Source organism: Clytia hemisphaerica, unplaced genomic scaffold, assembly GCF_902728285.1.
Source record: "Clytia hemisphaerica strain Z4C2 unplaced genomic scaffold, Clytia hemisphaerica genome assembly, whole genome shotgun sequence".
Taxonomy (NCBI): Eukaryota; Metazoa; Cnidaria; class Hydrozoa; order Leptothecata; family Clytiidae; genus Clytia; species Clytia hemisphaerica.
The window spans coordinates 215,605-233,559 of record NW_027103585.1 but is presented as its reverse complement, the minus strand read 5'-3'; positions in this window follow the sequence as shown (position 1 = coordinate 233,559).

Below are 17,955 nucleotides of genomic sequence, written 5' to 3'. Positions count from 1 at the left end.
GTAAGGGTCGGTTTTTCACCTTTCAAAGTCTCTATAAGGGTCGGAAAAATCAGAAAGTTTTAAATTAGTCTCTCTAAGGGTCGGAAAATTCAAGATTTTTAGGAAATTTTTTGATTTCCAGAACAATTTTTGTTCAGAAATGAGTTGGTTAGGTTAGTATTAAGATTTTGGAATGGGAATGTGAGGCAATCACTGCATGACCATGTGGCTCGATTAATCTCATTTAATGAATTAATGTTTGTGCATTTTATACGAAGGGAGTGTTTACGTAGTTTACATTCAATCTTATCATTATGGTTAATGGTTTAAAGGCATTTAGTGCAGTTATGACATGGTTGCTGTCTATGGTCCATGGATGAGTTAAATTGGTCAATATGGGCATTCGTTACATTACTGAATGGAATGGAACAAGATATGCAGATTGGACAAAAGAATGGGTGTTCACTATTGGCAAAAAGAGTGAGCTGACGTTTAGAAATTTTGAAACATTTAGCATGTATCCAGGTGTTACATAGGTCACAAAAAATACAGTCATTCAGACAAATAAGTTTGCACTTGTGGCAAATAACCGATTCTATAGTGGTACCCATCATATGAATTTACTAATGTGTGCTATTGCTTTTACAGGTTTGATATTAGTCTGGAGACCATACTCTGTTACAAAAATATTTCTATCCTGTTAAAATCCCAACAACTTCACTGAAATACAGAGTATGGAATTATTGACTCGATTCAAATCACTTCAAATCACAAAAGAAAAAACCGTTATTTTTTCAAAACTATTCAAAAGCTCGCGCCACTTCTTGAAACAATAGAGCTGTTTGACGTCATACTTTTGTTTATCAAATCATAACAATAAGATATTAGCCAATCAAATTCTGCGATTAATTCTTGCATCTTGTATAATTCCCGGCTACTACTGTCTATACTTTGATATTTTTTTGAAACCACATAGACAGAGAAGTCGGGTCTCCCAGCTAGTTTGATATCAGAGTTTTCATTTTTTCTTACCATGGTTACTCCATGGACTGTCCAAATAAACTTGTAACCCTTCTCTTTAAGTTGATTTCTTGTGGTTTTAAATATGTTCCCGTTGATCCTTGTTAAACTCTCGTTGATGTAAATGTTGTTGTTTTTATCGAAACCAATGTCTCTGGTTGTTTTTCCTTTCAATTTGTGCTTGATTGTGCTTGATCAACACTTTTTAACATTTGGTTAGATGACGGGTGACTCTAGAGTAGCAGGACAAGCTTACTCATGGCCACACCTGATGCCAGACTTTGGTCTTCATCTATCCGCACTCCATTTATTTCTCAACTTTCTTGAAATTCACTTACCGGTTTTCTCTACGCTAAATTTGTAGATTTATATTTATTGTTTGTCTATCGTAAATTTGTTTATTTGTGGGTTGTTACTATTTGGTTCTTTGGTTTTATTTTGTTATTGTTGTTGGTTTTAAGGTTTGTCGCTGTTTTGTTTTGTTGGTTTTCAACTTTTGTCCTTGTCGCGTTAAGTTTGTGAAAATGATTTCTTGCTCAGTTTGAATGTTTTTGATTTTTAGTTTGACACGCGTTTTCTGAATTTTGATTAGCTTTTTCAGATAAAAACTAAGAATCATGCTGAGGTTGAAATGAGAAAATATAGACAGGCAGCTGATGACATCAAAAAAAGTGAATCAGTGAAAATTCGAGGAAAACATATTGAGTACTTATTTAGAAATCTTTATAGTTTAGAGAGTCAGAAAAAATTACTCGGCGTGTTTAGAAATCTTTACCGGACGTGTCCGAGAATAATTTATTAATTGATGACGTCACAAGGAAAAGTGAAAAATTGATGTTGCAAAATTTCAAAGTTTTACATACCATTCGAAGCGTTTTTTGATGTAGATTTCAAATCACATCAATCTTAATAAGTAAAAAATTGAATATGAAAAGTTATTGAGGTCCCTAGCTCTTCTATGACGTCATTTTTGAAAAAATGCCCCATTTTATGAGGAATTACGATCTCAATTTTCTCGAGTTAGGCTGAGAAATCGAACATACGAATGTCTTCTAAATAGTTTTTGACGAGCTTCCGAATGGTGTAAATTGTTTTTCGATTTGATGACGTTGAAATTTGACATTTTTAGGGGGTGAGAGGGTCATGATTGACCAAAATCACATGTCAAATTTAAGTCATAACTTTTGAAATCTAAATTTTTACCTATTGAGTGAGACTGATGTGATTTAGAATCTAGATCGAAAAATGCGTCGAATGGTATATATATAGTATGAAAAAATAAAATGTTTTCTCCTGTCAGAACTACAAACAACAAAGAGTGGCCGAATTCTTTTTCCTCTTAGAGAGACGATGTTACAATGAAAGGGTAATTAGTCCTCTCTGGGTCCCTCTGTCTTTATCCTGGCTTGGGACAGGCTGACTGTCATTTAAGACAGTCAGGCGACATTACCCCAGCGGCCTGTACAAGATGACAACAAACTCCAGGTAGACTGACAGGAGAAGAAAACAAAACATGAATCAACAAAGGTGTAAACACCTTAGACTCCTTTGGAGCCAACTGCACTAGACACCAGGCAGGGGACATCCCCTGATGTACTAGGCAAATATATATAGTATGAAAAAATAAAATGTTTTCTCCTACAAACAACAAACAACAAAGAGTGGCCGAATTCTGGCCTCCATATATATATCATTATTTTATGCTGAAATCAAATTTTAACTTTTGGTGGTGACGTCATCATTTGACAAATTACTACCGGACATGTCCGTTAAATAAGTTTTCGGACGCCGAGTAAAATTTTTAGGATCAGTAGATATATGGTAACAAGAAAACTCAACTCTACGTTTGTCCCGAAGTCGTCTAGATTTTAGATGTCGTCAGCTGCCTGTCTAATAACATTATTTAATTCGGTTTTTTTATAAACCTTCCAATCAAAATAAATGTTTTTTTTCTTTGCATGAAAAAGGCTGATTATGTCAAAAAGTTTATGTTGGGCGGTTAAAAAAGGATGCGGCTATTATATTTTGATTTTTCCCATGTCAAAAAGTTTAGAAACATGTAAGAAACATTTAACATTTCTTAAAAAACTTCTAGGTTGCGTGGTAGAACTAGTTTATTCCAAAAAAAAGTGTAAGTTCTTATCAACTGTAAATTTTTCTGTAAAAATTTCTTTACTAAAAACAAAGTAAATTATTACGTATTATTGGTGCATGATATATTGGTGTCTGACCAGCAGTTGACGTTATCTGGGTATAACCAAAGAATTAGAAAAAAGCATCACTGTAAATTCGGATTGTGATTTTCAAACATATCTTCCCCTCTCTCACTCATTTCCGTTACTATCACTATATCTTATCTTAATATTACAAAGTGGCCAGATTCTTTCGTTTTACCGCCCCATGTTGTGAATACAACCCGTGCCTATTTTACCCACCCCTGCAATAAAGGAGAAAAGAGCAATTCAACCTAGGCATATATTTTATAAATTACGCCCAGTAATTTGGTATGTAAAAAGTAAACAATATTCACGTTGTCTCTTGAGCAGCTTGTGTTTGATGACCAGTGTCTTCGTTTGCAAACTGATCTGTGATCGTGAAATCATTACATCTAAAAAAGAGCAGAACCAGAAATAATAATTAAAATTTGAATTTGTTTTTTAAATATAATTTTCTGTGTTTATGCATTGCCCAGCCTTTGAGCTGCAAAAACGATACTAAATATAAATCCTCTTTCTTTTGTGACAACATCATCAAACAGACAATAGCATGCCCATAGAGGCTATCCCGGGGAAAATAGCGGAAAGATTCCGGAACGGGGACAAGAATATTATTGCGCAAACGGGAAATTTATAAGGGGAAAATTACGAAATTTATTATAGACACGTGCGGTCCGGCAATCATCCTCCTTACGGGAAGGTCTTGCGCTGTACTAATTGTTAAAAAAGTCCAGACCGATTTTTATATGTAATCACATGATAACGAGTGCAATTCGAGAATAATTGCACGAGTGATTTTTTTGTTATTAATTCGAAACAAAAAAATCACGAGTGTAATTTTCGAATTGTACGAGTTATTATGTGATTACGAGCTAATCGCACAATGGGTTTCACTACTTTTTCCCAGTTAAATTAAAGAAATTACACTAAAAGTTTTATATTTTTCTCTTCTCTCTATGTTTTTCTTTTATTGTTGTTTATAGATTTTCTTTCTCACAAAATGAATTTCGAATGCAATTAAAACGTTCGATGAAAAAAAAATGTGAGAAAAAACATAAAAATCAATTTTGTAAACATTGGCACTGCATCGAAGAGTGTGATTAACGATTAATTGTTCTCTTTGAGGGCGCGCTAAATAAGAAAAAATAACCCATCGTGCGATTAAAGGCAAAATCTAATCGGGTGCTGTGTCTTTAATTTTGGTGCTACGTCTTAGATGTTTTGCAGCCTTGTTTTCCATTCGGTAGAGATGCAGAAAGTTTGACCGGCTAAAAACGCCGTACGGCCCGGCAATTGTCCTTACGGGGACGTCCTGCCTGCAGCGTACCCTTCGCGGCCCGGTGACCGGTGACGGTGGAGTGATGAAATTTGGGATGCTTTCCTGCTTCGATATGCTTGACGTCTCCAGAAAGTTTCGAGTCGTGAGACCCACCCAGTCCGGTGCTAGTGGAGGGGGTCATATACGGTCCCGTGCGGGTCCTTTACGGTCCCGTAGCGCCCTTCCGTCAACTTTTCAGGACTTTGGACCTATTTTTTCGGAATCTACACCCAGAAAAACATGAAATATCAAAACCTGGATAAAGATTTCAAAAGTGCCCCTAACCCGACTCGAACTGGGGATCGCTAGTGCGTGAGCCATCTCCCTATACCACTGGGCCAACTTCAAACCATACCTTGCAACAACTTCTCAGGGATGTCATTCCTTCGCTAGCTTGACCCTTCAAAATATTTTTTAGACTTGGCTCAGGTGTAAAGCACCAAATTTCGTAATTTTCCCCTTATGTCGACGATCGACTCTTACTCGCTTTTTTAAAAACTCCTTATTTAGCAAAATCAGCGAGCCAAAAAGGTGGTCCATATTATTTATATAGCCCCCCTGGTGAATTCCCACCCATATATTTTTATAAAAATAACAGCTTCTAAATTTCCTAAAGAATCGATAGAGAATGTAATAAAAAAGATGTTGACATATCGATTTCGTACATGAATGGAAATCGATATTAATTTTTTATAAATACTTAAGCCCCGAAAGAGGCAGAAATTCTCGTTTGCGTCATGTTATTCAAACTACTGACATTTATATTGTATGTATACAATTAAATCAATAGGTGCCATATACAGAATTGGGAAAAAAGGTCTTTTTTTTTATTTTTATTATTGAAACAAAAACACGTGTACACTACGAACATATATTACAAAACATTACTTAAACATAAAATATAGTCCCTCCCCCCGCTAGGAACTAACGTTATATCGCCAGAGGTACTAGACTATGTACAAGCCGTATATATATAAAAGTTGCGAAGCGATCCAGAGCCTCCTCGATTCGCAAGTTGCAAGCAAGAAATTTAAGACATACAAACACTGTATATTCAATGGCATTTGTGCAGTCTTTCCGAATATCTTATCATTCGCAAAAAATTTATAGCCCCTCTCTATAAAAATGACATCTGTAGATTCTCTCATTGATGAAAAATGAAGCTTCAACCGTTCTATTTTTCATTTTCTAGAATAAATAGCAAAAAGTTTAAAGAAACAACAATATAAGAAAAGTAAGATGAAAACACTATAGTAACACATTCAGGGCATTTTGAATTTAAAAAAATAAAAAACAAACTGTACCCTTATAATCATAAAGGTTGGTGAGTCCAGTCAAAACACAGATTTGATCTGTAGCGTCACGCTTCACCTTCACAAAAAATTTCATAATTAAAAAAAAAAGTCATTTTGCATTATCATAATATACTAATAATGTTAAAAAAAGGAAAAAACTTTCAAAACAGGACAAAGCAATTTCATATTCATAATTTCCAACAGATTGCAAGGAGGGAAAACCCCCCCTCGCTTATTAAATTTTGAGATTTCTTCCAACCCCCCTGTACCCTGCCTATTCCAAACCCCCCGACTAACCGAGAGTATTAGACAAACGTGGAAGAAAATTACCAAATTGACAGCTTTCCACATTTAAAACACAATTATATACCGTGAGATGTGGTAACATGCATCAGTGGAGGCTAACATGCATAGCCCTCAAATAAATGACCTGACTGGTCATTAAAACACAAAGTTAAATCAAAACAAAAATGGTAGAGTAGAGCTGTGAGCGGAGCTGTGTAGTTGTATTTTAATGACCAGCCAGGTCATTAATTTGAGGGCTATGCACGTCAGCCTCCACTGATGCAAGTTACCCAATCTCACGGTATCAAGTTCAAAACCAAAGATCATTTGTAAGGTATGCGAACAGAAAGGAGAAAAGAGACTGTTTTAATCTAACGTTTCCAGTCCATCTAAAAAGAACGACAAATATCTATTAAAAAGCACCAAAAAAGAACAACAAACCCTATTAATCAAAGAAAAACATATTTTGCCATCCACAACCCCGACCGAAAGTGACTGTACCACCCCTACAGATTCATTCATCATTTTTTGTAACAGGAATTAACTACATATGGTTTAAAAGAACGCAAAATTATGCATGCGAATAAGTCTCTATTTGGGTGAGCTGGAAAGATTAGATGAACTAACTCAAGAACAACAAAGGTTTTTCAAAGTTTTTATAGTTGACGACAAAAGGCATTTCAAAGAAGGTTCAAAAGTTCACGGCAAAAGTTAAGAAAATTTTCAAGTATATTGACAACAAAACTTTTCCACATTCAAAAAATCCACAAAGAACATTTCAAAGTAAGTTCTGCAGAAGCTGGGTTCTGGGTTCACCTCGATTCAGCCGGTTTACCAGATGAGTTCATCTCGGTTCCATCCCCCGGTTCACCTTTTTCTAATTTACTTGCCAGTTAAGTCAATGTTGTAGAAGAAGAACTCAGTGAAATCCAATTATCAATCAGTCCATTTTGCTCCAAGGTTGAGTTAAAACTAACCTAAGTCAGTGAAAGTTATAAAATTGTCCTGTTTTCGCAATCAAGAAATTGAATCTCTCAACCATCAAAATGGAAACAAATTTCCCTAGTAATGCATTTTCAAAATGAGTTTCAATATTGAGGTTGGGAACTAGTTTTCTTGAAGTGTTTGATGCCTGATCATAGCAAAATATTTTTAGTGAGACAATCAAATATTCAGATATGTTGATAATTGTTTTACTTTTCGTAGCTATTGTGCGAGATGGACAATTTGCAGAATCATACAAGTCTTGAAGCAACTGTCCATGTGGGGCATTAACTAATCTTGAAACTTCATTCAATATATTAGACATTTTTGAGCATCAAACTGTTGAAAGTGACTGTGATCATAATCCGTCCCAAGACAAAAAGAAGGAATCAAATGGTATGTTTCAATCGGTGCATTTGAAATAGCGATAAAAGTCTTGATTGTCCTGACATTTTGACGAACACGATGAGAGAAATATAGAAATAGTGGATATCTAGGACTGTTCTGTTTTAGTCGGACGTCAAATTTTTCATTTAAAAAGTGTCGGTCTGTCGGTGTTGATATTTCTTTATCAGATCGGATAGTTACAGACAGACAGACAGGATGCTGGGAAATTTAACTCTTGTGTCAAAAAAATTTCTCTCAAGTGAAAAGAAAACTATGACTGTAAAAGGTGGAGTGCAATTTCCTTCCCACTGCCAAAAGTGAGGAAAAAGTCAACAAATATATACTTCCCTGTTGGTGCACAAAGTTATGGGTTGTGTTTTGTTGAATCCAAAATGTTATGGTGGATGAAACTGATTATATGATTTTTCCAAATGATAATCGCCACAGCAGAGCAATAAATTCACTAAACTGGTAGCTAGTTGGTAGAGTTTTCCAGAAGCTTCCAGGTTGATAAAATTCTTCCAGTAAATATTCTTCGAATAAAAAATTCACAAAATGGTTTCGATAAATAAAAATAAAAATATCGAAACCATAGCAACGAAAATATCAACCAATCAGTTGTCTGATAGTACGAAAATATTAACCAATCAGCTGTCTCATAGGTGAAGGAAGAGATACAAAATATACGGAAACGACGAAATGTCTCTTTTGGAAAAAAGCCATACTCGGACATTTTCGGTGCCGTAAAGATCAACTTTATTAACGAAACCATCTACCAAACCGAGATTGATACCCATATTTGAACAAGAAACACAACCTTGAACGAAATACTTATCTACATTTAACAGATGGGAACTAAATTTTCATTTTCCTTCTGCGCTTCCCTGGTATATAGAGTTTAAAGGTACGCACACACTATAGCAAAACTGCTTCGCTCATGTATATTCGCTTCGCAAAAAAATAAATAAATAAGTAAAATAAAAAAAAAATAAAATAAAATAAATCTTGGAGAAGGAAAGCTACAATTGTTAGGTAAAAGCCTAAAATAAAGCACCGCTAAACCTTCCAGTTTCGTTAAGGAATTCAACGACAGAACAAAGAATAGATTTATTTAGATTTGAAGTCAAACTTTCATCCCCATATAATAAAAGCCGACAGAAAAAAGGAGGGTTAAGTGGCGGATGAAAAATAATGCCTAGGGTCTGAAGTTTGTCGAACAAAGATTGTCTTGCATGGGAATATATAGAGCAGTGCAGAAGAAAGTGCTGAATGTTTTCAACAGAGTTAGTTCGGCAACCACAGAAAGGGTCTAAAGTGTCGCGGAAGCCATGTCTAAATTTATGCTCGTTGAGATGGCTGAAACCGACCCGAAGTCGATTAAGAAAGATCACTCTTTGAATGTCAGGAACATCAAAAACATGAGATTGCTTGGGTCTCAAAAATTCATAGATTGCTTTTTTGAAAGTTTTAATTGAAGGTAGATCTCGTATATTACTTCCCAGAACATTCCACTGAGATATGCAGTACGGAAAAAAAGTGTTACGGAAACGCTCAGTTCGTATATTAAGAGGATAAATAGGATTTCTTGTTCTAACGCCACCTGGTGCTGTAAGTCTTACTGGCAGGTAGTTACGTAAATACGAAGGGGCTAAATTGTTAATAATTGCATAGAAGAATGTCATTCTTCTAGCAAAGCGCCTGTCAGCAAGACTTTCAAGACCAAGTTCTGAATATAGTTTTTCTTGAGACGTTCCACGAAAACAACCTGTTATAGCTAAACAGGCATTATATTGAATAGTTCAAGCTTCTGCACAAAGGTAGCATTTCCTGGGCGGTCATGTACGATATCACCATAATCAAGATGAGGCCTAATGAAAGATTTATAAATGGTTAGTAGAGATCTCCTAGGCACATGCTTGCGAAGTCGGATAATAAGACCAATTCCTTTATTGGCCTTTTTTATACATGTCTGAAAATACCAGGCCATCTATTTTGGAATGTAGTGTTATTGGCATCTTTCTATGGCTTGATGCTTTTGTTCCCTGCCTTCCATAGTATTGCACCCTAATCCAAAACCGTACTTTTCGAGGCATAGTTTTGCGTGTTCAGGAGCGGCATTGCATAAAGTCCAAAGACTTGGCGTGACATTTTGTTCAAAGAGACAGCAAGTTTTAAACAGTTCATTTCCTAAATCAAACATTTCTTTTGATTGAGTTTCGTTGAAATTGATTATGCGAACACTGTATGATAACAACTTTCTCAAAGCAATGCATTGTCGGTGAATTTCAAGAAGACGAGTTTTTATCGACTGCTTTGTAACTTGGCTCATAATAAAAAAAATTAATTGAGGAAAATGTTTCAAAAATGAATTACTCTCTTTACCTCGAAACCGAAATGAAAAATCTTTTTCCTTTACTTTGGACAAGTCATTGAACCACCTTTTAATTTTTTTGGAAAGAAAATTAGAGTTCATCTCGTCGTGAATGAAATTTACAAATTTGACAAAAAGTGTTGCAGATGGAATATCTTTAAATGAACTTATTCCATTCAACTTAGATTCAGAGGTGCAGATTTTAAAATGTTTCATGAATTTTTCTTTAACAATGTTATTTTTTAAATGAAGTGGCTCTGCTTTTGCTTTTTCAACGTAAGACCCAATTAAGGGTTTAAATTCTTGACGACTGGATAAGGTTTTGCTTATGTGTTTGGTAACTTTGTTTCGTTTGGTTGATTCTGCGTTTGTAGATTTTAAAGTGTCTTTGAATTTAGCAACATCTTCCGCATGCTTAATCCTTGTATTAAAATCCCATGGTTTCCGATCAGCTTTTTTGTCGGAGGTACTGAATTTCTTTGTAAAGTCATTTGATTCATGAGAGGAGACATTTGCAAATGTTGAAAAATAAGTTGAGCCATTACTCAATTCTCCAGCAAGATGTGCGAGCATTTTCATGTCACTGGGAACTTCGCCAACACAAAACTCAACTTTGTGTTCTTCGATTTCAAATACTTTACTCTCAAGATCTTTAATATCAGGGGTAAGCTTTTTAATAAATGCCCCTACAACATCAGAGCTTTCGTCAACATCTGCTCCGAACAAAAGAAAGTTTTCTGAGCTGCTTGCTATGCGTTGGCCTACATTCAAGAAGGATACCAAAACAGAGGTACCGTAGCCCGGTGCCCCATCTCCCCCAAAAGCTATTGCAAACATAAAAGAGTCGTTGTCCTTCTTTGGAAGGTTTGGAAACTCTTTCAATTTGTCCGAACGTTCTTTATTATGATTAAGATAAAACTTTCCCAAACGCTTGATAAAAGACGCAGGCTCTCTGTAGACTCCGTCAACTTCTTGCCCCCCAGGCAATAAATTATTTGCATCATTTGTTATACCTATATCAACACTTTCGATTTACTTAGCAAGGTTCTTGTATGGAATGAAATTTGGAATACTTTGTCCCTCAAACTTTGCTCTGTTATTAGCTTTCCTGACATTTGAATATTTCCTCTTTCCCATAACGTCGTTGCTGTAATATACGTTTAATGAACGCAACCTGTTTTCCTCAGAATTGGAATAAGCGTCACTCCAACTTTTAATTTGTGATTCTTTCAAACATTTTGTCAACGACTGTTTTGATGAGAGTAAAGTATCAGAAACCTCTTTCGATTTAAACTTGGCTGTGAGGGTATCTACCATTCCAAAAAGAGTTGGTTTATTATCTAAATCAGTACCTCCATGAACTTTTTGACAAATTTGGAAGGTTTCATTCCTCCGAACACACTTCGCTTTTAAATTCAAATTTTCTGATGACGGATTGGCGCGTCGTTTCTTTGAGGTGCAAGAAGTTATCTGAATGCTGTATTTCTTGTTGTTTTCATTTTGGATTGTGGTAATACTATTCTTAGAATTTTCTAACTCTGCACGTTTTGCAGATATTATTTCTTGTTGTTTATTCAACTGATTCTCAAGATCACACAATTTTCTGTCATTATATTCGACTTTTTCTTGAAGTTGTTCTATAAGAGAAACCTGCTCTTTTATTCTTTCCTCCATTCTAGTAATAGTCTTTTTGTTTGCCTGGAACTTACTAAGAAGACCTTGCTTTTTAACGAGTTCTCTGCTACCTTTTCGCTTCGGCATAGCTAGTAATCTATAAAAAGAAAAAAAAAATTATTTACAAAAGGAAGATTCAATCAAAGTTATTCAATGGCTACAAACATTTCCATATCGGTTTGTAATATCATAAGAGAGTTCAACAGTCATTCTGGCTTTTTTAACGTTGTACGTTATTGTTGCCGGTCGTTCAGGAGAAACCACCACAGATGCTTTTCTTTCGTGCGAACCATCCTTTTTTAGGCATTTCATCACTTCACCTTTTGTCTGCCCTGATAATTTGGACAAATGAAAATGCAACTCCCCAAAATGTTTGAAAACAAGAGTATAAAACTCACCATGTCCTTGTCGATTGCGTTTTACATTAAAACTGAAATCAAAGTGCACGACGTGATCACGGATGGCTTGGAAACACGGTATAAAAACTGAACGATGAATTGATTCTGTTATTTTTATGATCCAAGGATCTTTAAACTTCTGCTTAAAAATGATTCTGCGCTTAACAGCTTTCAAAATCTCCACCCACTTCCACGTTATAATTTCGTAAACTTTAACTTCTTTCAGCGCCAATCGATCATATGACGGATGAGAACCAGGCATTATATACTTTTTTAATTTTAATTTTACTGGCTATAACAGAGTAATAAAAACACATTTCTTGAAGTTGAAATAAAACTTGGGTTGGCAGAGATGAGATGATAAAATAAAAGTAAAAATTGAAGGAATTGGTAATATAGTTACTAAGGAAGACCGATTCTTTAGTAAAAAATAGCCGCTGTTTTATGGCTTGTTTCAAAACTTAGAAGTTGAAATCTAAAAAAAGAAAATTACAGAAATCTTAATTAACCTATTCTCTCTCTAAAAATCATATAGTTTCCAGAGAAAAAAATTCATTAGCATGATTGATCAAGCCTCAAAGGAGCAATACTTTGTAGAAAAATCAATATGACCCTTTCTCAGAAGGAAAAATAAAAGGCAAATAAGCTAGACCAGCACTCAAAACTGATTTATTTGATAAAAGAGATCCTCCAGACTGAAAATAAAACAAAAATTCCCGCGAAACTGCATAGACTGAAAGCCAATAACAAGTTTCAAAGAGGGAAGTTAGCTCTCTCGCTTAGCTAATTAAACAAAGCGCTTAAAGCTGCGTGTGCCGCAAAAAAATCATTGCTAATATTTCCGCGCAAAAATTCCCGCCGTGTGAAAAAACTGCTAACATGCATTACGACATGTTTGACCGTGAAAATGCATGTACAGTTGGAGCCAGACAAATTGAGAAATTGTTTCGAGGTAAATTTATAATTGATGACGTGTAGCATGATAGTAAACAATATGAGAGTGATTTTTTAGGCGCTTTGAAAATCCAATTTGAAGACCGACGATTTCCATTATCTTTTTTTCGAAAATCACTATCCATCAAATATATCCACAGTCTAGGGCATAGAAGGGGTTTGAAAAGAGACACGGGCGGAAAGGAAGAGAAAGAGGTCAGCCACATGTGGATGTCCTTTTTTGAAATACATTCCACTCAAGTCATGTTTTGCCGACCTTCTTTATGGATGATCTCTTCTGACAACAATTTAAATTCTAACTGATTTCTCTCACACGTACACACACATTCTGCATGTTATGGAGAATTTCTTTATCAATTAGAAGCCCTCTCCCTGGGTCTTTTCTTTTAACCATTTTTGGTTTTCGAACTGTCCCTCTGTGACTGCGACGTAATCTTTTGTTAAGTTAAAAGTTATCAGAAAGAAAACTTCGTTATTGGACCTACCTGGAGGTCCTATAAATTAACCCATGTTCGTTAGTTCGTTCGTTCGTTCGTTCGTTCGTTCGTTCGTTCGTTCGTTCGTTCGTTCGTTCGTTCGTTCGTTCGTTCGTTCGTTCGTTCGTTCGTTCGTTCGTTCGTTCGTTCGTTCGTTCGTTCGTTCGTTCGTTCGTTCGTTCGTTCGTTCGTTCGTTTGTTCGTTCGTTCGTTCGTTAGTTAGTTCGTTCGTTCGTTCGTTAGTTCGTTAGTTGCCAGCTTTTCTCGAGATTTGTTCATTAGTTTTTTCTGATTTTTGGCACAAAGGTGCATGACCATAAACCCTCAAATATGACGGAGCCCGATTTTCGAAAAAATCCCGGAAATATGCCGGAAAACCCGGTTTTTGGTAATTCCTATTTTTTTTGTTGTCCCTGAAAAGTCCCATTAACTTGTGTTGGAAAAATAAGTACACCGAAAAAATTTGGAGGTTTTGCCTATATGCAGGCTAAATATCTCTTACCATCTGATTATCCCTTTAAAATTACCCCAATTGAAAAAACTTGATTTTTATTGTGATGTTTATTAGTTCTTTTAAAACGATCTTTTCTTGAAAACTAATATAGACTAATATTTATTGTTTTCATAGGAGGAAGGAAGCCGACAATCTTTGTGGTCGATGAGAGACAAAAATGAATTACGTAAAAACTGCGAGCCATTCATCAGCAAAGAAATGCAAATGAACGACAAAACTATCAAAATTCTTGGCTCGCGTCTCTGTGAAAAATATACTCTTACGCAAATTCGAACGAGAATTGCATACGAAAGAAGATTACCGTATTGGAAAGAAAAGTTAAAATTAAAATAATGTTTGTGACTGGCATTGGACCTTTCGATTTTTTATTAGGACATTTTTTGGGGCTGATCCGAAAATCGTACTCATTTTTTCTGAAAATTAATATTAAGCCTCATACCTCTATGCCCCAAGTTGAACAAGATGCCTAAAAATAGGCATTTCTGTGTGATACTTGCACCTGCTATTCTCTGCAGTGTTGACGAGTTCTAATAAGAACGAAATGCTTATGCTGCCCTGCCACCCAAATCTCCTGAGTGAATATAGTTGGACAGAAATTCTTAATTTCTTCACATGCTACTGATGATGTCAATAGTCTCAGATGAACTTTGGAATTGAAATTTGTACCAGTACCAGTACGCACCGGGTTGGCCAGAATACTAAAATTCGATAAAATTGAAATACAGCATTATCTGCGCTTTCTGCTCAATTTCAGACTTTTTTAATGTGGTTGCAGCATATAGAAGTGGCTGTTCAATCGTTTTCTATCCAAAAGATCATTTTAATTATAGTTTGAGAACCAACTCCAAGACCAAATTAAAAGGTTGATTCAAATCGATCATTGGAAATTGACAAGTATAGTGAAAAAATCTATTAAATACCAATTTTCTCAATATTTTGGCAATTGCTCACGTTTTTGGTATTGTGGCCAACTTGGTTCATTTCAGTTTCAGTTTCCTAAATGAATTATTTGCCTCTATGTTGTGCAAAATGTCCTTATTATAGTGTTATAACCAACTTGGTTTGAACTTTTAGTATACTTTGTATCAAATTTAGAGACAGTATAGTCAAATAGACGAAAATCACGACTTTAAATCGTTTCCAGAATCTAAGCACTGTCACTGGGCTAAATTTAACATTTTTACGCAATTTCAGAGCAGTGGACAACTGGGTGCATAGCTCTGAAAGGCCTATGATAACCTTACAAGAATATTGTTTTAAGGTGGTAGTCTAATGGATTTTTGGGGAAAATTATATTTTTTTTCAAAATTGAGATTTTTGCATTTCCGAGAAGTATCACCCTTTCTTAGTAACTTGGTTGGTCAGTCATTTGAGGGCTATGCATGTTAGCCTACACTGATGCAAGTTACCCGATCTCACGGTACGAACTGTGGCACATCAAAAAACTTTCAGACAAGCAAGCGCTATTCTTCTTGTACTTTCAACATCTTCTCGAACAATTGTTGTGTAGTGCCAGATGAATCGTCCAAAGAACTACCCGCCTTTACACGCACCTTATGCCATTCTCTATGTAATAACTCAAGCTCTTGTACAGTGTGCACTTTGGTGTTTCAGTTCACTATCAACCAATATACCCAGGTCTTTTTGTTCAAATACATGTTCAATCTAATTATCACCAAGGCTATATGGATGAGCGTGTTTTATATTTGCGAATTTGCCGAGTGTAAGGACATGACATTTATCCGGATGGAACTGTACTAGCCAATCGTTGGACCATTTTTTGAGTGTGTCTTTATCACTTTGGATGACAAGGGAGTCACATACTGAATCTACCTCTTTTAAGATCTTTGTATCATCGGCGAAAAGTAGCAGAGTCGATATCACTTTGTCAGGCAAATCGTTAATGTATATGACAAAGTAGAGGGCCCAAGACACTTCCTTGTGGTATTCCACTTAATACACTATCCACGTTGGATTTTGATTGGTTTACTTTGACCAACTGCTTCCTTCCACTCAGAAACGATGATATCCAATTTTTTAATGAACCAACTATGCCATACCCTTCTAACTTCTTGCAAAGCCTACGATGAGGCACGGTATCAAATGCCTTAGCGAAATCAAAATAGATGCAGTCTACAACTTTTCCATCTGATATACTTTCGCAGTACCGGTCAACATATTTTGATAGTTGGGTTGATGAAGCCGTACTGCTAGGAGGTTTAAGTTTGTGAGGTGGTTCGTGATATGTTCTCGTAAGATCGACTCCATCAGCTTGCCAACCACGTATGTTAAACTGACTAGTCTGTAGTTGACGGCCAAGTTATGCGCCCCTTTGTTCTTAAATATTGGCGTGACGTGAGCAACCTACCAATCCCTTCAGCCAGTGTCTTTTTTCATAAACCTTGAAAGGGGCTCGGAAATTTCGTCGACAAGTTCTTTCAACATTTTTGGGTGTATTTCATCAGGACCAAAAGATTTGTTTACATCCAGATCTTTGATTTTTTTTATTACGATATATCTTTAGTTATGATGATGTCCACAATATTATTTTCTGTTCTTCGTGGAAATTCTGGAAGATCCCCTTCAGGCTTAATGGTAAAGACACTGCAGGATTGTTTTTGGAGAATGTTTGCTTTCTCGTGGTCTTCATGACGCAGCGATGACTTCGCAAAATAATAAATAGTAGTCACCGCATGGTCAGAGATTCATGGACCAGGTTTTGGAACCGTCGCAATTGTTGTGATGAATCTCGCTTTCGTCTTCAATGTAATTATCGATGTGTTGCAGTAGTAAGTCTTTCAAACGCACGCTTTCATTGGCTTTCATTGGCGACAATGTAATTTTTGATCATGGTTTCTCCCTCGTCTTCAAGTTGCGTTGTATCGATGTCTTCAGGTGACTCGAGAAGTGAAGAAACACCTGTCACAGCTTTCATCTTACTTCTTACATGCGACCAAAAGACTTTTGGTTTCGTTTTTACTTTAGTGCATATGTTGCGTTCGTATGTTTGATGTGCTTGTGACATCATCCGATTTACCCTGTTACGTGATGTAACATAGGTAAACCGATTGCGTCTCCTTTCCTCGGGACGTAAAGCTCGGGCCCATTTTCTGTGCAATCGATTTTTCGGTTTCTTCTCTTTGCAGATTATTTCCCATTGGTATAGATCCCTTCCTCTTCCAACTCTGACAATCAAATTCTTTCAACGGAACAAATTGATTTCTAAGCTCTAATAATTTATTTTTTAAATGATTGCCAAATTTCCTCAACAGTTTTTTCGTATTGAGTAATCCTTCTTGCCATTGATGTGCTACAAGAGACTGTTTCATTGCAGCATAATTACCATCGTTGAAGACGTATCGCTTTGAGTTAACTTTGCGCTCAGTGTAGCAAGCAAAGGTGAAAGCCAAAACACTATGATCGCACTTCCCTAGTGGGCTTAGATATTGCAAGTCACGTATTTGATTCTCCTCGCCCGTGAAAATTAAATCGATCGTAGATGGGTCATCGGTTCCTCGACAACGTGTTGGCTCATCCACGTGTTGATGTAGAAAGGAATCACGGATTGCATCCAAAAACTACTCTTCTTTACTCTGCTCGGTATGCGGTGTGGTCCAATTTTCCCAGTTAATTGTTGGGAAATTGAAATCACCAACCAAACATTTGTGAGAGTATTTCTTGTCTGCGGCAATAATCTTCTTTGACTTCGCAGATTGCAATTATATGCGGTTTCTCTTTCTGTGCTTGGATTTGTAGTTTGTTTATTTTCTTAGGTGTAAGTTGGTCTGCGTTGGTGTACATAATTTTTATGTCCTTGACAAGATTCTTTTTCTATTTAGATTTGTTGGACGCTCTGCGATTTGGTAGAGTGTTGACGGTTTTTTTGTTGTTTTTTTGGTTTTGTTGTATTTCGTTGTTTTTGTTTTTTTCTTCTTTTTGTTCTTTTTCGTTTTTTTGACCAGTTGCATTTACTGGTGTTGTTGAAGGTTGGTGGCCTTCACCTTCCTGATGCCGAACCCGTTTTTTGAGGAACCACGGACTCTAAACACTACATCTGTTTTCCCTTTATTCTTTTCGTTTAAGT